Raw genomic sequence first — 25,670 nt, 5'->3', positions numbered from 1 at the left:
TCCATGTTTTAATAAAACACAACTGCTTTCCCACCTGAGAACCAAGCTTCCCAGAAGTGTCGAGCAGAAAGGGGAAACAGAACCAAACCCGGTGACTCTTCTCCAGAAGGGAACCCTAGGGGGTTAAAAGGCCGCTTTCTTTAATCCAAAGAATTTGCCAGGAGGCACCGGAAGGCACCAGTATCACAGAAGCCCACCGGGAACACGAAAGCCAGCCGGCCTGCCCCGCCGTCCGTCATTAAAAGCCACTCCGAGACACCAGAGAATAACCAGCACCCCTTCCGCCCTCCCGACGCCACTCGCCGCCCCCATCCATTTCCGCAGCAGACTCGTCCCTAACCCCAGCCCGGACACTTTCACTTTGTCCCATGCCTCCCGAGCACCCCTCCCCGCCCCGGTGGGGGCAGCTCCTGGCTCCGAGCCCCCACCTCGGGGCTCCCAGCCTGGTCCCGGGCGGCCGACCCCAGCAGCCACAGGTAAGCGCCCGGGGTCCGGGGCGGCAAGAGGCCGTCGCCTGTCACTGGGCTCCGGCTCCACAAAGCGCAGGGCGGAGGCGGCTGCGGGTGGCTCGGCGTGTGACCGCGGCGGGGCCGCGCGGCGCGGGGCCCGGGGGGCGCGGGGCTGGGGCCGCCGCCGACGGGGGAGGAGGCAGGAGCGCGGCGCGCAGAGCCCGGCGCGGCCGCGGGCGGCTGCAAAAGGCGGCCTGGATTGCCGCCGCCCTCCTGTCCGCCAGCCGGGGCCCCGCGCCCCGGCCCCGGCCCCGCCCCCGGCCCGACCCCCACCCCGAGGCCGGAGCCTCCAGGGCACCCGGCGCTGGAATCTGTGTCCTCCTTCCGGACAGGAGAACATCAAGGCGGTAAAGCACAGAAACTTCCTCCCTACCGCAGCAAGCGTGGGGAGAGGGCGCCCACAGGGCTGGGGCCCTTCCCAGGCTGCTGGGTCTCCAGCCCACGTTCCGGATGGACGAAGTCGGCGGCACCCTGGCCGCACGCCCTCCGCCCCAACCCCGCCTCAACTGCGAAATGGGGGGCTGGCCCCGACGCCCCCCGCGGTCCCTTCCGGCCCGCGATTGTGGGCGGCCTCTCCCTGGCGGCCCAGGCATTAGCCTGCACTTCCCCGGGCGCCGCTTCACAACTAAATCACCGCGGAAGCTTCCCAGCCAATAAATCACCTGCCCACCGGGCAGAGGGTCCCTCCCACTCCCTGTGTTTGAGACCCGCCAGGCGGATTCAGTGAAGGGCCAGACTTAGCCTTTTAAGACCAGTCTGCAACCTCCTATTCCAGTAGTGGAGGCTTTGCGTTTTTGAATTTCACCCTTGCTGAGATATGACTCAGCATTGTCAATTTTCAATATAATTCATACACTTCGAAGGGAAAATCTCTCAAGGCACAAGAAAGCAGCAAGCTCTCCTCTAGTGTGAGGAGTGACCTTTGTTACTTGACAAAAGTATCGTTTATATGATCAACAGGCATCCTACGCTGTGTGCACACAGCATATCACCGGGAGAGACGGCACGGAAAGATGGCCCTGCCCTCAAGGAGCTGCAGTCTGCCCAGGAAGGCAGACAGGTAAACAAACCAGTCCTAGGGCCTGCAAGAAAAGCAGCAGAGGAACAAAGGGTGGTGGGTGGAGCTAGGAAGAGGAAGCAACTTACTCTGCTTGCTGATGTCTTAGAGGAAGTGACAAGGAAGAGTGTGAGCCTGCCAGGTGGGCTCCAGCAGGGCTTCCAGCAGAAGTCAGCCAGGAAAAGGCACAGAGAACATTCTGGGAACTGCAAGGAGGACAGGGTGTGCAGAATGGAGTGCCAGCAGATAAGACGAAAGAGGCAGGCAAGGATCGGGTTGCAGAGAGCCCTTCAGGCCTCACGGAAGAGTTCCTAATTGTAGGCTGGCAGAAAGGCTGAAGCTGGAGCTTTCCATGAAAAGACTGGATGAGGACTGTGCCAGTGGCAGTGTGGCCTAAGTGTAGATTAGGGACAGACCAGTTAAAGAGGCTGCTGACACAGTTCAGGTATGAGATGAGGACCTCAACTACTGGCACACTCCACCTCAGTAATCAGAATTCCTGCCGCTTAATCCATTCTTCAAGTATTCAGGTATTTACTGAGCACCTAGCTGAGAGGGGTCTAGGCAGATAATAAAGGTTGCCATGGACCTTTACTGAACTGTGATTCATTTTTGCACGTAAGATAAATATGTGTGAAGTCATTACAGAACATTCTGAGATGTCATCTGGCCAAGCATAAAGAAGTGAGGTGCAGCTCATCAGTGCAGCAAGGGACCCAAGAAGGCTAGACTGCAGTGGTCTGTAGTAGTTCAGAATGCCTTCGCCAAGGCAGTGACATCAGCCAGATCACAAGGGGTGGGCAACTATTGCAGGGGTGGGAGGTGACTTGGTGACCGGGCCCTCCGTGAAGGTCAGAGGTGGAGAATGGGAGGTGGGTTATGGGAGACAGTCTACACAGACTTGGGGCGGGCAATCTGGAGTGAGCCAAGCTGTGGAACGCCAGGGCCATGCAATCTGAATGTGGGCTTGATGCCAAGTGACATCTAACAGGTCCAGTAAAAGAGGCCTACACAATAAAGGCAGCATGTGAGAAAGGCTGACTCTGGAACATCAGGGTAATGTGGCAGAGTTGGACAAACAAATTCAGATCCTGTTTCTTCCATTTATTGTGATGCAATCCTTTGAACATCATCCATTCAACCAATAGTTACTAAGTACCTACTATATGCCAGGAGCCTCATATATATTAATTCGAAATCTTTACAACCTAAGAAGAAGTACAATTATTATCCTCATTTTACAGACAAGGAAGCTGAGGCACAGACAGGTAACTAAGATCAACTCCTCAGAGACAAAGCCAGAATTCAAACTAAGCCCCCTCAAATCCTCAGAGCCACACTCTGTAAAATGCAGGCAGGCGTCTACAGTGGTAACTATTTTCTGTTACCATTTTCTATGAGTCTGTACTTTCCTTTTCTCGGGTCCAATGTCAAATCATAAAGTCCTCAGTATTCTTCCTAAGAAGTGTCTTTCGGCCGGGCGCGGTGGCTCATGCCTGTAATCCTAGCACTTTGGGAGGCTGAGGCGGGCAGACCACAAGGCCAGGAAATCGAGACCATCCTGGCTAACACAGTGAAACCCCATCTCTACTAAAAATACAAAAAATTAGCTGGGCGCGGTGGTGGGCACCTGTAGTCCCAGCTACTGGGGAGGCTGAGGCAGGAGAATGGCGTCAACCCGGGAGGCGGAGCTTGCAGTGAGCCGAAATTGCGCCACTGCACTCCAGCCTGGGCAACAGAGACTCTGTCTCAAAAAAAAAAAAAAGAAGTGTCTTTCAACGCCCTCCTTTCCTGCTCATGCTAGTGGCAGTCCCAGGCCAGACCTTTATCTCTCTTTCCTAATAACTAGGCTATTAACCGTCTCCCCCATCCAGCCATTTAAAAGCCTCTGCCAAGGAATTTTTCCCAACTATAGATTTCATCCTGAGTCCCACCTTATCTGGCCCTTAGCCCCTACCTAAGAACAGCATGGTGGTCTCTGCAGGACAGTGTTTACACTCCTTAGCCCGGAATTCAAGGCCCTCCAGGATCCTGGCCCTGCCCACCTTTCCAGCCAGATGTCCAGTAATGCCAACTGGCCCACATTGGGACCTCTGTCTCAACTCCAGAATCTGGGTAAGGCATCTCCAGGTTCACCTCAAAATCTCTACTACTCCCAAATGAAACCAGATGTCCAGTTACTCTCTCATTAGTTTATTTGTATAAGGCTTGCTTACCCAAAAAGTCCATAAACTCTTAAAATAATTACATCTTACACCTAGTGCCTCCATATAACACTAGGCAGTTGATGCTCACCACATTTTTTGTCTCCTTTAAAAATTATTTATCTATTAACGATGAGGTCTCACTATATTGCCCAGGCTGGTCTCAAACTCCTGGCCTCAAGCAATCCTCCCGCTTTGACCTCCCAAAGTGTTGAGATTACAGGTGTGAGTCACCGCACCTGGACAAGTGAAACCAACCATGAGATGCTGAGGGCCTGGGCTAGGGTGGTCACAGTGGAAATGGACTGTTGAAAGCCAGAAGGTCCATTTTGAACTCTCCTAACAGAGCTGACCTCTTGCTCCATGATGCCAAACTCTCCTAGTTTTGCTCATACCACTTGGCCTAATTCTCTACTCAACCTCTAAATGCTGGAGTCTCCCCAAAGCTTTGTCCTAGGGCTTTCTGCTATATATATCCTCTCCCCATATGATCTCCACTGTTCCCTTGGCTCTAAATATCTTTCGAGATTGTCACTGGTATTTCTAAGACTAAATCTATGGTCCAAGTCCACTGGGAACACTCAACTTGAACGTTTCACAGGTATCTTAAACTAATTACTTCCAGAAATAGGAATTTGACATCTGGTGGTGAACACAGACCTACCACAGCTGTCAATGTATGTCAATATAATGCTATCAAGAGCAAAAGCACCCTTGGCCCCACTTTAAAAAAAAAAAAAAAAAAAAGGAAGTAAAAGCTTCATGTGGCCTGTACTGTTACTTCTCTATGGAAAGCCACAAGGCCTCAAAACCAGCAAAACATCTGCTTCTCAGAGACCAGCCTTTAGCTTGTGGTTTACCAGAAATGTAGAGTAGCCTTGAAAATCGAAACAAAGACGACCACTCACAGTAGTCAATGATTGGAAGGGGTCACACGTGAAAGAGACTTCTGTTGCGGCTGTCTCCTTTCCCTCTATAAATTCATCACTCTTCAAATGAAGACCCCGAAGTTTTTAAGACTTTAACAATTAACACTATTGACTTATAAATCAACAGGCCCTATAAGCCTCTAAATGCAAGTTCATGGAGACAGTTTGTTTCTTAAGAGTCTTCTAGTTGTTGAGCTGAAATTCGGCATTTCCAGTGCTGAAATTCAAGGTCTCATGAATTATTTCTGTGTCCATTAGTTTTTCTATCACTCCCAGTGTATAGATATTAGAATAGCAGGATGCCAAGGGTAAAGGAGGAAGGAAATATAGAAGGCAAGTCACTGACTTGGCCACTGCTGCCAGCGCTGGGCAGCTCTGCTGTTTATGCTCCCCAGCTCATAGCCTGCCCACTCTCAGACGCACGAACTGAGGGTCTTGGGATGTTGGCACTTGTTTCTCTGGTGTGTTCATGCCCAACCAACCCAACTAGGTGCTGCTCCTTGGAAACATAAAACAAGTCCTTTTCTGTTTGTGTACCCCCATAGCCAGGTGAGATCCAAATATAAATAAATATTTATGGCAAGGAGATTGTTGCTTTGTGTTACAACTTACGTTTATGATTTTGTGCTCTAATTTTTAGATAAACTGCTATAGTTTTCCACTATTGAGCTGAATTTCGTATCACCATCAAAAGTTACCTACCTACAAGTCCCTAGTAGAGAAAATTTAACTTCTGGCTTTAAAGAAGTAAGTTACCTGAACCCAGCATTACTAGCCTTGGGTTTTAATAGAACCTGGAAAGCTCTATTTTGCATTTTCGCTACAGTGGAAAGAACGCAAGGTTCAAACTTGGAAGCCATGTGATCTAGTCTGCTCCTCTGTTCCAAAAAGGAAATTCTGACATGGCTGTTTAGACCTAGCCACTTTAGAAACAGCTATATTGGAATAAAAATAACAATAACATAAAAATAAAAATAACCACGTCAAAATGCATTAAATTAATGTGTTCAAAAGTTCCTCATGCTATTGCTTGAGCCCACCCCGTCATAGTCCCCCAAGCCTTGTGCCTCAGCCTCACTGGTCTGCCTAGATACTGGTCCTCACCTCTCCACCTTTGGGATGGCACGTGGGCCTGGTGCAAGTAGCATCACCATTAACCTACTGATGAGTACAAACGGCATTGATTTTTACATGCGTCATGGTATGAGAAAGGCAGGGAAACACCACCCTAGAACAATAAAAATGGTGAACACTGAGCGCTATAACGTGCCAGCCACTGTCTTAAAGGCTCTAATGCACTAACTCATTTAATCATCACAACAACCTTATGAGGCAGAGGCTACTGCTATTCCCATCTTACAGGTGGGAAAAGTAACCATGTATCACTAAATCCTTGAATCAGGCTGGGAGGGTCAAGGGGGACCAGTGTAAAAAATTGGGAAGCCTCAGAGCTGTGGTGGGCCTAGGAATGGAGCCGAGGGTGCAGACAAGGGATGTGATGATGTGGCTGCTGCCTGTGTTTGCATCCCAAGATATTGTTTCCCAAAAATTCTATGTGTGGATAGAGAATACTGAGCTGAGAGTAAACCCTGAAAGGGTAAGGTGTGCGAATTCCCCTCATCTACACATGAAACTCCCAGCATGTCTCATTCTGGCATCATCCCAGGTGCTGGACCTGACCCCTATCTGCAGTAGCAAGAGAGCAGAAGACAGGGGCTAAGCTATAAAAATGCCTAAAAGATACCTCTGCATTAACCCCTGGCTGAGAGCTTTCAAAATTAACTCCCTCTGGTGAATTTTAACTAGCGTATCACAGTCAGAAACTCACCATGACTTCTGAAAAGCGACATCTACTCAGTCCTCTTACATAACTGTTTGGAAAACACTGTAGGTATTAAAATGATTCCCACTGTGAAAATGGCTCCTTCTGTTTTACCCTGATTTCTGCACAAAATTTTATGTTAATAACTTATTGGTTCACAGGGGACAGAAAAGTAGGCAGATCTGCTAGGAAGCAAACTACAGCTCCCCCCAGGAGACACACAGGCAGTGGGTAAGAGGAACAGACCCATGGCTCCACTGAAGACACAGAGCAGCAGACGAAAAAGACATGTCCTAAATGTTAAATGGTAAGGAGGGGTAGGGTGAAAAAAGGGAACACGGATGCCAGGCAGAAGAAATAAAAGCCTTCCCAAACATTTGTATTACATGATGCTGGCTCTCACTGATAAACCACTGGATGAGAACTGTACTTCATCCATATCATCCTGTTGGTTGCAGATCCCGTCACCCCATATCTAAAACATATTTCCTTCTGGAGCTTTACTGTTGATACTGCTTTGAGATGTATCATTTGGTTTTGGTTTTACATATTTAACATTTTAATGAAAGGGTGACTTGAGTAAGGCACTACTTTTTCAATAAATAGCAACAGAACCAATTTGCCTGGGAGGAGACCTGCCAGCAAGTCATGAGGGGCGTTTCCAAAATTTCCAGTATAGGCTGCTCCCAATTTCTGCCTCCACTTTAAAAACACTTTGCACTTACTAGTGTTATTCCAGGAGAGCCAGTTAATAGTTTAATGAAACTAGTTAGAGTTTAAAGGCAGCAAATGGGATAATTTAAAATAATCATCCCATTTTTATTGATGGTTCTCAAATCTCTCTCCAGATCTGACATTTTGCCCTAGCTCAGACTGGCACCTACACTTTCTATTCAGACTAACGTCCTCCATAGTTTTAGGACATCACCATCCCAACTTGGGCACTGACAGCCCACAGGCCACATCCTCCTCAAGCAGCAACTCAGGAACCCAGAGAACTGACTGAAATAGTTCAGTGTTTCTTGAGCTCCCCAAGGCCTTCAGGCTTCTGTGCAGAGTGGAAGTGGTAGTGGTAGTGGCACAAGTATGCTAATTGCCACAGTACACTCTCCAAGGTAAGTGTAACCGGGCCCATTCTACAGAAAAAGAAACTAAAGGTTAGGTAAATTAAATCTCCTGGCCCATCCACATCTAATCATCATCAGGGCCAGGATTCAAGTCCAGTTCTAACAACAAAAGCCATGCCAATGGTAACAGAGTGTGTGTGAGCTGCTCAGTACTTCTGTGTATTAACTCATGCCATTAAAGTCCGTAGATGCCATAGGGTGACCCAGAGCCACACTGGGTAGGCCCCTCCAGGCATTCCTTTGTCTTCCAAATACCAACTGAGGTGCAGGCTTATTACCCTTACGTTACTACTGGCACAAGTAAAACTTCTTCCTGCATATACCTTAAGACGGGGGTCTCCAGTCCCCAGGGTACAAACCACTACCAGTCCATCGCCTGTTAGGAACTGGGCCACAGAGCAGGAAGTGAGCGGCAGGCAAGTGAGCAAAGCTTCATCTGTATTTACAGATGCTCCCCCTGGCTTGCATTACCGCCTGAGCTCTACCTCCTGTCACATCAGCAGCGGCATTAGATTTTCATAGGAGCACGAATCCTATTGTGAACTGCGCATGTGAGGGATCTGGGTTGCGTGCTTCTTTTGAGAATCTAATGTCTGATGATCTGTCACTGTTTTCCATCACCCTCAGGTGGGACTGTCAAGTTGCAGGAAAACAAGCTCAGGGCTCCTACTGATTCTACATTATAGGGAGTTGTATAATTAATTCATTACATATTACAATGTAATAATAATAGAAATAAAGTGCACAATAAATGTAATGCGCTTGAATCATCTTGAAACCATCCTTCCCCTCAGCCCATGGAAAAGCTGTCTTCCACAAAGCTGGTCCCTGGTTCCAAAAAGGTTGGGGACCTCTGCTGTATACCACTGTAGTCTTATAAACATGGTTTACTTAATTAACCTAAACATTTAAAATGTTTCCTCTCTTCAATAATAGATTAACCTTAGCTTACTGTAACTTTTTTCACTTTATAAAGTTTAAAATTAACCTCATGGGCCTAGCACCTCAAATCTCCCCCGCTTCTCTCTCCCCAAGCCAGCTTGCCCTCTCTTAGCTCCCTGTGGCCCTATTTCTGTCAGCTGCAGCAGAGTTCTCCTAGAAGAAGTGCCTGGCGTGCTCTCTGTCCATTCCCACTCCTTCCATCAGTCACCATGCCCTCTAGATTCATTCTTCATGGAGTTTCCTGTTCGGCATGCTCCTCGGTTTTTGCAGGGGCTCTGCCAACTACAGGGCCACGTCATGCCAGTGACTGCACTGGTCTCCTCCCTGGCCTCAGTGTGTCTCCACACCCCTCCCCCCAACATTCCAGTTCTGAGCATTCTGTATATTAATGTGTTCTCTTATTTGAAGACCTGTGACAATTCCTAGTACGTCCAAACTATCGGTCGGCTAGTTAGTTAACAGCCTCCACAATTGGGTTCCCAATCACCTACACCACCATGTAGTGAAGTTAGTTACTGCAGTACCCCATCCTGATTCCTTTCCCTGGGTTTTTACCAATGCCTTTCTCTCTTACCCAATCTAGAATGTCCCCTCTTCACTTCTGCTTATTCAAACACATCAACTCAACTAACATTCATTGAGCCCTCATTCTAGTGAACACACTGTGCAAAGAGCACAGCACGAGGCACTGAGTGAACAAGGAGCACAGCACGAGGCACTGAGTGAACAAGGAGCACAGCACGAGGCACTGAGTGAACAAGAAGCACAGCACGAGGCACTGAGTGAACAAGGAGCACAGCACGAGGCACTGTGCGAAGCGTGTTCCAGTTTCAACTCTATCCCTACACAGAGTCCGCTCTGCTCTCCCTTCTCTGAAAAACAACAATTCCTGTTTACGACTAGAATTAATAAGCACTTCTGCCATTAAAAGGCCTATAGATCTTCCACCAAATTGTGGATTCCTTTCCAGCAAGAGGTGAGTATTTCATGTCTTGTGTAATCTTCAGAGTGCCTGGCAAACTGTAACCAAGCAATATGATAACTGTTGGGTGGCTGCATGGGTATTGTTTTTGGTCCTAGAGTTTTCCCTGAAACATAATACATGTTTGGTAGGATGGAAACAAAATTTCTAATCAATGTTAGATTTGTTTCTTTTTTTCCAAGAAGAATGGAGAAGTAAATCATATTTTAAAATAGGATTGATTACTTGGACTCTCAGTGCAGAAAACACTGTTTTATATCTATTCATCTCAGAGGAATAAAGGGTGTGATACTTCTTAAGGTACTTCTTAAGATACTTTAAAGGAAAGTTTACATATATATACACATATACATATACATATACCCAAACTTAAACTCTTGAAATAAAAGCACATGTCGGAGATTATATGCTGTATGCTGGATATCCATGAGGAAAATTTTCCCACAAACAACCTGGCATGGTTCAGTAACTAAATAACTACATCCCCCGTACTGGTAACTAGCCCTATCTCAGGACTACTGTGTTCCTGGGTGCAAGATGGGTGTCTAGGCCTCCACCATCTTCAAAGCCTCAATTTCTATGTCCCTGGTTCTCTTAACAATGGAACAGTAGTAAAGCAGGGTAGCCTCTTGGTCCTACATAGAGACAAAAGGAGGACTCAACTATTTCCAAAAAGACATCCTGTCTTGCATGCTATGTTTTGTCAATTGTCTTAAATACCTTTAATATCTAATAACACCACTTCCACTTGGTTCTCCCTCTCTGGACATGTGTCTTTGAAATAAATCCTAGTTTCAGCACACACAAAAAAGGCCTGTTTCCCAGGCTAGTCCCAGAAGATTCTATGGTAATTACAACAGGATCCCAAATCCAAGCCCTCTGAGTAACAGTCCATTCATTTCTAAAAGAAGTCCTCTCTAGGGTCAAATATGGCAGCTGTTTAGCTGACACAGAGGAGTAATACCAAAGAGTTTTCTTTTCTGTTTCCTTTCTTTTCCTCTTTTTCCTAATCTTCCAAAGGCCAAAGAGAATGAGAAGGAGCACTTGGGAAGGTAGATCTAATATAATCCTGCCTGGCTGTTCTACCCTCCTCAGTTCATGAGTATCATGATAATGGACAGCTCCTGGTTTAAATCATTGTTTTATTCCATCACCCCACCACTAGCAACCCCCAGTTAAGATTAGCTATAGAAACATAACACAAAGGGTGACTGAAGCGCCAGGTCTTTCAGTGTGTGAGGCCAGCAAGAGTCCAACAGCCCCTCAATGTCCCAGCTGACTCTTCTGATGATATGCTCAGAAATGTCTACAGAAGCCGAGCAGGGGCCAGCTCAACACCCCCTGCCACACCTGCGCTATCGGTGGAATCAGAGAATGAGAAAGCTAGAAAGAAGCTTTAGAGAACTACGCTGGTTGAAACCCTCATATTACTGATGAGGACCATAAATCATTTAACTGAAATTAAACCAACAAATCAAACCACACATACCCACAAAATCTTTACATTTGTGACAAACTATATTTTCTAGAGGTGGCCACTCCAATACAGATTCCATCCCACATGCTCTAACAATGTGATAATGACACTCCTTCACTGACAGGTGGGTCTCTCTGTTCTCTCCTCCTGAGCCTGGGTACACTTTTGTAACTGTCTTGACCAACAGAATGTGACAGAATGATACCAGGTGACTTCTAAGACTACATCATACAAAGCAACACAGCTTCTGCTGGGCTCTCCCTCTCTGGACACATGTCTTTGAAGCCCTGAGCTGCCAGATTAAACAGTCCGGCTTGCCTAAAGTCACCACGCTGGAGAGACCATCAGGGATGGAGAGGTGCTACAGAAACCCTAGCTATTCTAGTCCCCAGCCATTTGAGTCTTCCTAGCCCAGACTCATAAGTGAAGAAGCCTTCAAGATGATTCCAATACCACCTATCACTTGACTGCAACCTCATGAAAGCCTAAGCCAGACCTGCACGGTGGAGCCATTCCTAAATTCTGGTCCCACAGAAACTGTGAAAGATAATAAATGATCATCATTGCTTTAAGTTGGGCTAATTTTTATTATCAGGGGTAACGTGTTACATAGCAATAGGAAACTAATACAAGATTCATTATTAAAACCACTAAAAACTTTAACCTGTTAGTCACTATTAATTTAAGCAAACAAATAAGCAATCTTCCAATGACGCTACCCCAATTTGCATGCCTGTCACTCTCTATAACCTTACTCTGCTTCATTTTAAGGCCTAGCTCTTATCACCATATGTGATATGATTAGATGACACGATATAGGCTACGTTACTGAATATATGAGGAAAGGGCCTTTGTTTTGTTCACTATTATATCCCCAGCACCTAGAACAGCACTTGACAACATACAGCAGGTGCTTGACAACCACTGGTTCAGTACAAGAACGTATCTGGAGATGATCGGGCTTAGTGTTCCTCCAAGGCTATTTGACCTCTCATCACCTGTTCTCCAGTTTGACTCAACGTCTCTTAATATATATTCACTGCACTGTTAAGTTTCTAACTCTCTAACTACTACTGACAAAACCATTAGATGTTCTTCGTTCAAACCCACTAGAGGAACTACACCATCCCCTCCGTGATGCCAGCTCAGCATCCAAAGTAGAGCCAGTGATTTCCTTTGTCAACACACCTGCATGCCAAAAACCCTTCCCAGGAGGTCTCAAATATCAAATAAAAGTTACTCCATTTTTCATTCAAAGACCATGTGCCCAATGGGAAAATAACCTCATGTTGTGGTTTAAATAGCAACTGCACCCACTAGCACAGCCCATTGAGCTATCCTATATATACATCTCTGTCAGTGCCCCTCTGGGTCTAGATAATTACACTGAGTACACTGAAGTCCTTTCATTATTGCAGGCCCAACAAAAAGTACTGCCACTGGGCGAATATCAGAAAGCATGCATCAATGCACTTTCAAGTCAAATGAGAACTGGCTAGTTAAGCAGCAGCATTAACAGATGTAGAGATTGTGCCAGCCAAATGCCTCTTGCCAATTATGGCCACACAGCTACGCCGAAATTAAAAATAACCCAACACGGCCAGGTGCATTGGCTCATGCCTGTAATCCCAGCACTTTGGGAGGCTGAGGCAGGCGGATCACAAGGTCAGGAGTTTGAGACCAGCCTGGTCAACATGGTGAAACCCCAACTCTACTAAAAATACAAAAATTAGCCAGGCATGGTGGCGTGTGCCTGTGATCTCAGCTCCTTGGGAGGCTGAGGCAGGAGAATTGCTTGAACCCGGGAGACAGAGGTTGCAATGAGCTGAGATTGTGCCACTGCACTCCAACCTGGGCGACAGAGGGAGATTCAATCTCAAATAAATAAATAAATAAATAAATAAATAAATAAATAAATAAATAAAATAACCCAACACTCATAACAGAATCCAAATGGGCATGGGAGGCTCCTTCTCTCCCTACAATATCACCCTACAGTCTCTACATAAATGCCCCTGTAAAGTGGCTCCTAAGTAGGTCATTAAAATGTTCACCTTTCCTTGGCAAAGTAGATCTCAACACAGGAGGAAAGAGAAATAAGCTAAAAAAAGAAATGTGGATTGTCTAGAAGTTACAAGGGAACAAAAAAGTAGAAATCCTCCGTGAGAGGATTTTGCAAAAACTGTAATTAAAGGAATCTAGACCAGTGGTTGCCCGATAGAAATATAAGCCAAAAATGTAAGTTTTACTCTTCTAGTAACCATACTTTAAAAAGAAACAGGTAAAATTAATTTAAATGTTTTATTTAACTAAAAAGATCAAAAATATTATCATTTCAACATGTAATCAATATAAAAGTTAGTAATGAAATATTTTACATTCTTTTTCTTCCTGCTCAGTCTTTGAAATCAGTGTGTATTTTACACTGACCGTGCATCTACACTTGGGCCAGCACATTTCAGATGCTCAACAGCCACAAGAGACCAGTGGTTACCATATTGGAAAGCACAGGTCTAGAATAATCCTAACTTCTTTTTTTGTAAAATACTGAAACATCCAAAGCACTCCAAGTTTTCTATTAGGGAGGCAAAATAACTATACTGTTAGAATCATGGGCAACGATATTATAAATTCCTAAAATAAAACCACATAGGGCCGTTATTTCAAATTACATAAAACTTGTCTTCCAGAAGAATTCGACCAAATGCCAAAGTTCTTAAGATCTGCCCGCCCCACTTCCCAAACAAGGGAAACTGAAGACCCCGACCAGCACCAGGGCCTTCCTTCAGCTCCTGATACAGGAGGGGCTCCTGGATTTTGTTTCCCCTTCATGACAATACAACATGGGACTGGGTTCCTAATTTGACTCTGTTCATTTAAAGAATGATCTCCAAGAAGAAAGGAAAATCAATGACCCCTTTAGGAAATGTAGTCCAGGGTGGGGGTGGAGGAAGCATTTCAATGACAAAAGCCAAACCTCAGTCATAATGCAGATCCCTGTCTAACAGGTGATCATTGTTTTTTTTTTCTATTACAGGCACTCTGGTCTCCCGCCTACCCCATGCAGGATGGCTATCCCCATGCAGAATGGCTGTGACTTTCAAGAGAGTCCCCCAAGGGAGGGTCCCAAGATTAGGGGCTGGTAATGGGCCCCACCACAAGGCTACGCTGCTGGCTTTTGTTTGGAACAATAGCGCTCCCATGATACCTCACTCTTGCTGACAATATTGGTAATACGGGAGCATGAACACAGCTGTGTGTAAATTACACACACAAACAGATTAGATCTGTATATTTATAAGGAATACAAACATACTAATAGCTCATTTACATACACAGCTGGATACAATGGGCTGCATGCAGAGGGGAGTTTGAGTTCCAAAGTATTTCTCTAAAATTTTACAAAAAGAAACGCTCAGATTACTGCTAACCCAGGCTGAGACTTCTGCTCCCCCCACCCCCATGCAGTATGTCCCCAGAAATAGAGTCCTTTTCATCCTCGTTTGTGATATTTGAGATGCTATGAAGGAGAAACCTCAACAAGTGCTGTTAGATTTCACTTTTATTATTATTTATCATTATTTTTAGAGACAGGGTCTTGCTCTGCCACCTAGGCTACAGTGGTATGATCACAGTTCACTGTAACGTGGAGCTTCCGGGCTCAAATGATCCTCCTGGCTCGGCCTCCCAAGTAGGTCAGACTACAGGTATGTGTCAGTCACCATGCCCAGCTAATTTAAAAAATTTTTTTTGTAGAGACGGGGTTCTCACTATGTTGCCCAGGCTTGGTCTTGAACTCTTGATTTCAAGCAATCCTGCTGCCTCAGCCTCCCAAAGAGTTGGGATTATGGGCATGAGCCACTGTGCCCAGCCAGATCTCACTCCTGTAGGAAAAAAGTCAATATAGGATAATTTTCAGTTAAAAAGATGTATATACATACGAAGAGGGAGACCTACTAAAACATCTGTTACAACAGCATATAGTAAGGCAGAATCTTTGCATTTTCAAAATGTTTTCATAAACTTTATTTTTTAGAGCAATTTCAGGTTCACAGCAAAATGGAGCAGAAGGTATAGGGATTTCCCATATAGATGGGTCTCTGGATTTTTCAGCTAATTTTGAAAAATAGGGAAAAGAGCAATCAGCATTTTGTGCTCACTACAGTAAACCAGGAACACAGGCATCAGGAGAGCTGGGCTCTGATTCTAGGCCTGATTCTAGCAAGGCCTCACAGTTTACTTCCGGCTAGCCATGAACACTCTCTGCGCCTGAGGTTTTCGTGGAAAGACAGCATCACAAGTACTCAAACGTAGCGTTTAAAAGTACTAACTTTTAAAATGTTGAGTGTTCCAGTAAAACAGTTAAAGAAAAAAAAAGGTAATAATCCAACTAAGTAAAAATATTAACTTACACATACCTGGATAGATAATAAGCTCATTACAGGCCCTAATTTTATTATTTAAAATGTTTACAACAAAACTCTCTAATTGATATTCTCCCTCTCTCTCTCTTTTTGCCTTGATATGGTTTCTATAAACTCTTGGTTTAAAAAAGAAAAAAGGTCCATTTCTGAGGCTTGGGTTTACTGAACTTACAGTTCCACCAGTAAATCATCTCCCAGTCTGGGCTGGAGAAGTGCTGGCCACGGTTTGATTGCTCCAGCCCCAGGTTGCCAGGCAACCCACACAAGGGGGAAGTCTGAGAACCGCTGACAGATAGCCAAGTGGCTGAAACAACAGACTTCTCTCTGTCAAAAATGTGTTTGAGAGAGCCACTTGCCCACCTCTGCTCTCTGCTAAACACTACATGATTGTAAAATCAAAATCAAAAGGCCACTGTAATAAAAACACACTTCCTGCTCAATTACTAATTGTTCTAAAGCTGTGGGGAGGCCCAGATCCTACAGTGTATGGCAACAGAAATGCGATACTGTAAATGAGATAAAGCCAGCAGCATGCAAGAAACCTGATCTAAATGCATCTCCGTAGCTTCAAGTCAGGAGAGCTGGTGTATGGAGGAATCAACTGCCTAAGAAAACACCAGGAAGAAAATAATGAATGTCAAGATGTTAAAGAAACAAACCAATCAATAACTACGAAGCTGGAGGTCAAGACTACTTAGTAATAAAACCAAGAATATTCTCCATTGTTTTGAAACACAATCTGGAGGCAATGTAAGTTTTCTCCCTCAGATGGAAAGGAGGAGCAAGAAAGGTCAATGACCCTTGGGAACCACACCCCCTGGCGGTTCCAGGTGGTTTCCCTGATACTTGACTGTAAATGGGATTACAGGAAATAGTAGCATCCTTAGGATAATGCAGGACAATAACAGGTCTGAGAGTCTAATGCAACATTTAAAATACCTATGGTGTGAGCTGGGCACAGTGGCTCACGCCTGTAATCCCAGCACTTTGGGAGGCCGAGGTGGGTGGATCACCTGAGGTCAAAAGTTTGAGACCAGCCTGGCCAACACAGTGAAACCCCGTCTACACTAAAAATACAAAAAATTAGCTGGGCGTGGTGGCAAACGCCTGTAATCCCAGCTACTGGGGAGGCTGAGGCAGGAGAATTGCTTCAACCCGGGAGGCAGAGGTTGCAGTGAGCTGAGATCGCGCCATTGCACTCCAGCCTGGGCAACAAGAGTGAAACTCCATCTCAAACAAACAAAAACAAAATATCTACGGTGCATGTACCAAGCCAGTAACATTGTGCCCAACACCAACTCTATGCAGCATCCTTCCATGAAACCACTGTATTGAAACTGTCATCTTGGACTCTGGAAACTATTTGTAGTATGTGGAAGGGGCCAGCACTGAGTGCACAGTTCTTTATCTCTTCTGTGCCATGGACCCTTTGGCAGTCTGGTAAAGCCTGACTCCTTCTAAAAATGGTTTATGGCCAGGCACGGCTCATGCCTGTAATCCTAGCACTTTGGGAGGCCGAGGCAGGCGGACATGAGGTTAGGAGATCGAGACCATCCTGGCCAATATGGTGAAACCCTGTCTCTACTAAAAATACAAAAAATTAGCTGGGCGTGGTGGCGCATGCCTGTAATCCCAGCTACTCAGGAGGCTGAGGCAGGAGAATCACTTGAACCAGGGAGTCAGAGGTCGCAGTAAGCCGAGATCATGCCACTGAACTCCAGCCTGGCGACAGAGCGAGACTCCACCTAAAAAAAAAAAAAAAAAAAAAGGCTGGGCACGGTGGCTCACGTCTGTAATCCCAGCATTTTGGGAGGCCGAGGCTGGCGGATCACCTAACGTCGAGTTTGAGACTAGCCTGGCCAACATGGTGAAACCTCGTCTCTACTAAAAATACAAAAAAAAAAAAAAAATTAGCTGGGCATGGTGGTACATGCCTGTAGTCCCACCTACTTGGGGAGGCTGAGGCAGGAGAATCGCTTGAACCCAGGAGGCGGAAGTTGCAGTGAACCAAGACCATGCCACTGCACTCCAGCCTCGGTGACAGAGGGAGACTCCATCTCAAAAAAAAAAAAAAAAAATAGAAAGTATGCCAGAGTGATATAACTGCTCTATGAACACACTAAATAACAAGAGCTAGCAGAGGGTTTTCTTTAGTTCTTGCAGGTTTTTTGTTTTTCGGGGGGGTGGGGGGGCTGTTTTGCTTTATCATGTGACCTCAGATGATAAACCCTTGGAGGGCAAGGACAGCAAGTTTTTCATCATTCAATTTCCAGTGCAATTTGCAGCCTGGTTTCCTGCCCCAAGCTCCTAAGCTAGCCCTCTCCACACCACTAGCCCAGCTCCTATGGGGGCGTGGGTTTCCTTGACTCTCCCAGTGCCCAGAATTGGGCCTGGCATATAAGATGTGTAAGACCATAGTCCGCAAAATGGGATGTATGGACACAAAAGACATTTTTTTCCTATGTTCTCTTTCCAACAATCCATCAGCCTGAGAAGGCACACGTTCCTGTGAGGGGATGCAGCCTCTCTTCTTCTATCCCCACCACTGCCCCCCTCTCACTTCACAAAGGCAGCCTCCTCTCCCCCGCTCCCATCTGGAAGGCTACCAGGCAGCACTGCCCCAGGGGCACTGAACAAGGGGACAATTTAAAACATTGACACTGGTGCTGACACAGTGCCTAGCTCTGAGGTCAGGATGAGAAAGACTCCACAAGTCAGACATTTTCTGATTCTCTGCTTTCAACAAAACACAAGGAGGTCCTAGTGGAAGTGTCATCTGATAGATTGCGGAAAGTCATATCTGATGACAAATTATACTTTTGGCATTATTATGGAAAGAATTCAAATAACTGAGTGACACTGTAACAAAACTATCATTCCCATCTACTTACTCACGTAAACAAGGTTTCTGGGCACTTACGTGTTTAAAAAAACCATACAATTTATTTCCAATAAATGTTAAGCAAAAATGAAAATTATATCAACATTTACAATATTTCGTTGTTTTCATCAACTGTGCTCTAATAATTATAATTTGAAAAAAACATTTCTTCTATACTTAAGAGCTTTATTATTAAAGGAAATAACCATATGCCCAATTTCAATACACACACTTTTTGTTGCAGGGAAGTACTGAAGGTCAATCGGACACTGGACTTTCAAACATAAAATGTATCATCTTAGTATAAAGTCCCTGGGGAAGTAGAATGGAAATAAAAATTAAAGGGGGAAAAGGATAAGATGCAACATTGGACTGCTTTTAAAAAATGAACTGGCCGGGCACCGTGGCTCACACCTGTAATCCCATCACTTTGGGAGGCTGAGGTGGGCAGATTACCTGAGGTCAGGAGTTCAAGACCAGCCTGGCCACCATGGCGAAATCCTGTCTCTACTAAACATACAAAAATTAGCCAGGCATAGTGGCGCACGCCTGTAATCCCAGCTACTCAGGAGGCTGAAGCAGAATTGCTGGAACCTGGGAAGCAGACGTTGCACAGTGGACCAAGATGGTGCCACTGCAGTCCAGCCCAAGTGACAGAGCAAGACTCCATCTTAAAAAAAAAAAAAAAAAAAAAAGCTTACATATTTTAAAAATAGATGATAGTTCTTGCTCCTCCTTTCATCATGTGATGTGCCTGCTCCTACTTCGTTTCCTACCGTAAGTAAAAGCTCCCTGAGGCCTCCCCAGAAGCCACACAGACGCCAGCACCGTGCTTGTACAGCCTGCAGAATTGTGGGCCAATTAAACCTCTTTTCTTTAAAAATCACCCAATTTCTGGTGTTTCTTTATAGCAATGCAAGAATGGCCTAATTCGGAAAATTGGTGCCAGGAGTAGGGCACTGCTATAAAGACACCTGAAAATATGGAAGCAGCTTTGCAACGGGGTAATGGACAGATGTTAGAAGAGTTTGCAGGGCTCAGAAGAAGACAGGAAGATGAGGGAAAGTTTGGAACTTCTTAAAAGACTGGTTAAATGGTTGTGACCAAAATACTGACAGTGATACGGACAGTGAAGACCAGGCTGAGAAGGTCTCAGATGGAAATGAGGACATTATTGGGCACTGGAGCAGAAGTCACCCTTGTGATGCCCTAGCAAAAAAGATGGCTGTGTTGTGTTTCTGCCCTAGGTATCTGTTGAAGTTTGAATTTGAGAGTGATGACCTAGGGTATCTGGTGGAAGAAATCTCTAAGCAGCAAAGTATTCAAGATGTGAGCTGGCTGCTTCTACTAGCTTAACTCAAATGTGGGGACAAAGAAATGACTTGAAGTTGGAATTTATACTTAAAAGGGAAGCAGAGCAAAGAAGTTTGGAACATTTGCACCCTGGCAATGTGGCAAAGAAAGAAAAGCTTTTGGTTGGGCGTGGTGGCTCACGCCTGTAATCCCAGCACTTTGAGAGGCCGCGGCGGGCGGATCATGAGGTCAGGAGTTCAAGACCAGCCTGGCCAACATGGTGAAACCCCATCTCTACTAAAGATACAAAAAATTAGCCAGGCATGATGGCACACACCTGTAATCTCAGCTACCTGGGAGGCTGAGGCAGGAGAATCACCTGAACCCAAGAGGCAGAGGTTGCAGTGAGCACCTCTGCACTCTAGCCTGAGTGACAGGTGAGACTCAGTCTCAAAAAAAGAAAAAAAAAAAGAAAAGAAAAGCTTTCTCAGGAGAGAAATTCAGGCAGGCTGTAAAGCAATCACTTGCTAGAGATATTTGTGTAACTAAAAGGGAGCCAAGCGCTGATATCCAAGACAATGAGGGAAAGGCCTTAAAGGAATTTCAAAGACCTTCCCAGCAGCCCCTCCCATCATAGGATGAGAAACCTAAGAGGAAAGAATAGTTTTCAGGGCCAGGCATGGGGTTTTGCTGCCCTCTGCAGCTTTGGGACACTGCTTCCCACATGCCCCTCTGGCTACATCCTTGGCTCAAAGGGCTTCTGATATAGCTCAGGCTGCTGCTTCAGAGGGTACAAGCCATAGGCCGTGGCAGCTTCCAGGTGGTGTTAAGTCTGCAGGTGTACAGAGTGCAAGAGTGATGGAGGCTTGGCAGCCTCTGCCAAGATTTCAGAGGATGTATCAGGTGCCCAGGCCAGAAGCCTGCTGCAGAGATGGAGCCCTCACACAGATACTCTACTAGGGCAGTGTAGAGGGGAAATGTGGGGTTGGAGGGCCCACACAGAGTCCCCACTGGGGCACCACCTAGTGGAGCTGTGGGAAGGGGCCATTGTCTTCCAGACCCAAGAATGGTAGATCCATCAGCAGCTTGCACTGTATGCCTGGAAAAGCTGCAGGCATTCAACTCCAATTTGCTGAACCCTGCAAAGCCACAGAAGTGGAAGTGCCCAAGACCTTGGGAGCCTGCCCCTCATCAGTGTGCCCAGGCTGTGGCAAATGGAGTCAAGGGCTATTTTGGAGCTTTAAGATTTAATGATTGCCCTGCTGGGTTTAGGACTTGCATTGGGCTCAATGCCCCTTTCTTTTGACTGATTTCTACCTTTTGGAATGGGAATGTTTATCCAATGCCTATACCCGCATTGTATCTTGGAAGTAAATAACTTGTTTTTGATTTTACAGGCTCATAGGTGGACGGGACTTGCCTTGTCTCAGATAAGACTTAGGACTTTTGAGTTTATACTGGAATGAGGTAAGACTTTGGGGGACTATTGATAACGGATAATTGTATTTTGTAATGTGAGAAGGACATGTGGTTTGCGGGAAGCCAGGAATGGAATTATATAATTTGAATATTTGTCTCCTCCCAAATTTCATGTTGAAATGTAATCCCCAATGTCGGAGATGGGGCCTGGTGGAAGGTTACTGGATCACGTGGGTGGATTTCTCATGAATGGTTTAAGCACCATCCTCTGGGTGCTGTGCTTGCAATAGTGAGTGAGTTCTTGCAAGATCTGGTTGTTTAAAAGTGTGTAGCAGCCCCACCCCCTTGCTCCTTCTTCCACCATGTAATGTGGTGTTCCCGCTTCAGCTTCCGCCATAAGTAAAAGCTCCCTGAGGCCTCCCCAGGAAGTGCGTAGATGTTGGTGTCATGTTTGTACAGCCTATAGAACTGTGAGCCAATTAAACCTCTTTTCTTTATTAAAAAAAAAAAGATAATGGGTATAAATCACTATGGTATTTAAAATTCACTTGTAATATTTAAAAGAGTGAGGGGACAATTTTATTTTTAAATGTCAATGTTTGTAATTTTGGAAGTTACATCCTTATCATAAAAAAAAGTCAATTTAAATTTGGGAGTGGGTATGCGCTTTCAGGCAAAATTCTTTTAGGGGCTTCATAGGGATAAAATATTTTTCTTAGCTTTGTATCTACCTAAAGGAAGACCCAGAAATTCTTTGGGGTACCAAGCATGCTTCCACATCTCAGCTATATTTAGTCTGGTTTTACCTAACAGAAACAAACTAGGGTCACTGAAAACACTTTCTTGAACCAAGACAGGTTGCACCATGGAAGATCTTGCCGTATGTAACTGCTGTTCCACCAAGGTACAGACTTTTCTTCACTGGAATTCCAAAGCTGACTATAGCTCTGTTCAAGGACAGTAAAAAGCACAAATTCCTCAGTGTGCCAATTAAAGTGCTTGGCACCTTCCATTCTGTCACTTCAGCCTGGACTCTCGCATACCCACACCACACCCAAGCATCTGGACTCTTTTTTACTTATTTTATTTTTCAGCCATCATCTACACATGTAGATGGGCCAGCCCCGACACCCAGTGGTTGAAGACAATAATCTTCATAAGCAGGAAATTACAGAGGTGATCTTGGTTCTGAACCAACTGCAGAAGAAGACAGACAGACAATCGTCTCCATCAGCAACCACCTGCGGCAGGAACCCCACTTTTTTATGTTCGGGGATACATGGGCAGAACGTGCAGGTTTGTTACATAGTTTACACGTACCATGGTGGTTTGCTGCACCCATCAACCCATCATCTACATTAGGTATTTCTCCTAATGCTATCCCTCCCCTACCCGCCCCCACCCTCCAACAGGCCCTGGTGTGTGATGTTCCCCTCCCTGTGTCCATGTGTTCTCACTGTTCAACTCCCACTTACGAGTGAGAACATGTGGTGTTTGGTTTTCTGTCCTTGTGTTAGTTTTCACAGTATTGACGGTCTTTACAATTTGGCATGTTTTTGCAGTGGCTGGCGCCGGTTGTTCCTTTCCATGTTTAGTGCTTCCTTCAGGAGCTCTTGTAAGGCAGGCCTAGTGGTGACAAAATCTCTCAGCATTTGCTTGTCTGTAAAGGATTTTATTTCTCTTCCGCTTATGAAGCTTAGTTTGGCTGGATATGAAATTCTGGGTTGAAAATTCTTTTAAGAATGTTGAATGTTGGCCCCCACGGTCTTCTGGCTTGTAGGGTTTCTGCAGAGATCCGCTGATAGTCTGATATGGGCTTCCCTTTGTGGGTAACCCGACCTTTCTCTCTGGCTGCCCTAAACATTTTTTCTTTCATTTCAACCTTGGTGAATCTGAAGATTACGTGTCTTGGGGTTACTCTTCTCATCTGATATGGGCTTCCCTTTGTGGGTAACCTGACCTTTCTCTCTGGCTGCCCTTAACATTTTTTCTTTCATTTCAACCTTGGTGAGTCTGAGGATTATGTGTCTTGGGGTTGCTCTTCTCGAGGAGTATCTTTGTGGTGTTCTCTGTATTTCCTGAATTTGAATGCTGGCCTGTCTTGCTAAGTTGGGGAAATTCTCCTGGTTAATATCCCGAAGAGTGTTTTCCAACTTGGTTCCATTCTCTGTGCCACTTTCAGGCACACCAATCAAACGTAGGTTTGGTCTTTTCATAGTCCCATATTTCTTGGAGGCTTTGTTCATTTCTTTTCTTTTCTTTTTTTTAGAGTCTCGCTCTGTCGCCCAGGCTGGAGTGCTGTGGCGCCATCTCGGTTCACTGCAAGCTCCGCCTCCGGGTTCACGCCATTCTCCTGCCTCAGCCTCCCGAGTAGCTGGGACTACAGGCACCCACCGCCACACCCGGCTAATTTTTTTTTTTTGTATTTTTAGTAGAGACGGGGTTTCACCATGTTAGGCAGGATGGTCTCAATCTCCTGACCTCGTGATCCGCCCGCCTCGGCCTCCCAAAGTGCTGGGATTATAGGCGTGAGCCACTGTGCCGGGCCTGTTCATTTCTTTTCGTTCTTTTTTCTCTAATCTTGTCTTCACGCTTTACTTCATTAAGCTGATCTTCAATCTCTGATACCCTTTCTTCTGCTTGATCAATTCAGCTATTGATACTTGTGTATGCTTCACAAAGTTCTCCTGCTGTTTTTTTTTCAGCTCCATCAGATCATTTATGTTCTTCTCTAAACTGGTTATTCTAGTTAGCAGTTCCTCTAACCTTTTTTCAAGGTTCTTAGCTTTCTCGCATTGGGTTAGAACATGCTCCTTTAGCTCGGAGGAGTTTATTACCCACTTTCTGAAGCCTACTTCTGTCAATTTGTCAAACTCATTCTCCATCCAGTTTTGTTCCCTTGCTGGCAAGGAGCTGTACTCCTTTGAAGGAGAAGAGGCGTTCTGGTTTTTGGAATTTTCAGACTTTTTGCCTTGTTTTTTCCTCATCTTCGTGGATGTGTCTACCTTTGGTCTTTGATGTTGGTGACCTTCAGATGGGGTTTCTATGTGGACATCCTTTGTGTTGATGTTGATGGTATTCCTTTCTGTTTATTAGTTTTCCTTCTAACGGTCAGGCCCCTCTGCTGCAGGTCTGCTGGAGTTTTCTGGAGGTCCACTTCAGAACCTGTTTGCTTGGGTATCACCAGCAGAGGCTGCAGAACAGCAAAGGTTGCTGCCTGAGGAACCCCACTTTTATGCAGAGGTAAAATCTACCAAGCATGTGGATTCTGAGGTTTCATTTCAGCTCCAGTGGAGGCTGTGCTGTGTTGACCGTGTATGCAATGGACACAGAAGAATGAGTGTGCGGCACTTGCCTGCGTCTGCCACCCCACCTCCAGATCCAACTCGAGCCAGGCTCTGCCTGCTTCTCCGAATACATCCTGCACTCTCTGTGTCTCCTCACAGGGTAGTTCTGCTGTCTGGGGAGCCGATATTGGGTGTGATGATCTGACTTGGATTCCTGAGTACTCCACTCACCACTGCTGCAGATCTGAACAAATTCCCTTACTATCTCATGCCTATGTCATGTCGTGCTCCTCTGTGTTTCCATCTTTCTGTGTGCCCCATGGAACTTCCCCATTCTGCCCAGCACTATGTTCTGGGCATCCAAGTCCACCACTGCCATTAGAACATCATCTTCTTGAGGTGGGGAGTTCCTGTCCAGGGCCACCTGGAGGCCTCTGCACACGACAGGCATTTAATAAATGTTTCTTCGATGACGTTTCCTATTATCAGTATCTGGGCCTTTCAGAGCCAGAAGGGGACTATTTAATTATTATTACTCTCATTTCTTAGTGAGAGGACCAATGACTCTCCCAAGGTACAGCAACTGGTCCAAGGCACAGACTCAACCAGACAGCAGGTTTACCAACACTTTTGTCTTCTCAGCATAAATATTCTAAAGAAAATAATTACTATTGGGTGCATTTTCCACAGATAGATGAAGAGTTATCTGAAAAAAGTAGAAGTGAGGGAAGGGAATAAAAAGGGGAAAAAAAAAGGCCAGGCGCAGTGGCTCATGCCTGTAATCCCAGTACTTTGGGAGGCCAAGGCGGGCGGATCACGAGGTCAGGAGTTGGAGACCAGCCTGGCCAACATGGTGAAACTCCATCTCTACTAAAAACCTAAAAATTAGCCGGGCATGGTGGCTAATAGGAAACGTCATCGAAGAAACATTTATTAAATGCCTGTCATGTGCAGAGGCCTCCAGATGGCCCTGGCGCACACCTGTAATCCCAGCTACTTGGGAGGCTGAGGCAGTAGAATCTCTTGAACCCGGGAGGCGCAGGTTGCACTGAGCCGAGATCACGCCACTGCACTCCAGCCTCGGTGACAGAGCAAGACTCCATCTCAAACAATCAATCAAACAAACAAACAAACAAAAAAAAGGAAGAAGAACCAGAATTTCTTGTTTTTGAAAAATCAAACTGAAGAATGACTGGACACGATGTCAGCACCACTCACACAGGAAACCTCACGCACGAAACCTCACACAACAGCACTGCAGCTCTTTCGCTTGGTTAACTTGGGGACAGCCCTGAGACATGAGATCGGCCTTTACAG

General features: G+C 45.6%; 1 protein-coding gene and 1 long non-coding RNA gene across 19 annotated transcripts in view; one reads left to right on the top strand and one right to left on the bottom strand.

Annotated features, from left to right (window-relative positions):
• Positions 1-25,670, bottom strand: part of RERE (arginine-glutamic acid dipeptide repeats) — a 466,287-nt gene that overhangs the window by 70,153 nt on the left and 370,464 nt on the right. Inside the window, exons 1-2 of one of the 17 annotated variants that reach the window (XM_055104292.2) lie at positions 429-611; positions 35-115 (exon numbers count right to left, since the gene is read on the bottom strand). The exons of 14 other annotated variants lie outside the window; for them this stretch is intronic. The gene's annotated coding sequence lies outside the window, so the exon portion shown is untranslated. Of the gene's footprint in view, positions 1-34; positions 116-428; positions 702-882; positions 1,130-25,670 lie in introns of those variants that run through there. 2 more of the 17 variants (XM_055104299.2, XM_055104295.3) reach the window with 2 other exon arrangements.
• LOC117979432 (uncharacterized) lies at positions 75-14,853 on the top strand. 2 transcript variants are annotated; one of them, XR_008955063.2, is made up of 6 exons: positions 75-476; positions 1,470-1,569; positions 5,340-5,446; positions 6,683-6,828; positions 9,245-9,566; positions 11,237-14,853. It is a non-coding gene; the product is annotated as an uncharacterized LOC117979432 (long non-coding RNA). The 2 variants fall into 2 exon arrangements; XR_010109274.1 differs by lacking the exon at positions 5,340-5,446.

Source organism: Pan paniscus, chromosome 1 (assembly GCF_029289425.2).
Source record: "Pan paniscus chromosome 1, NHGRI_mPanPan1-v2.0_pri, whole genome shotgun sequence".
NCBI lineage: Eukaryota > Metazoa > Chordata > Mammalia > Primates > Hominidae > Pan > Pan paniscus.
Note: the sequence above shows the minus strand (reverse complement) of the source record. Positions and strands in the feature narration are given on the sequence as shown.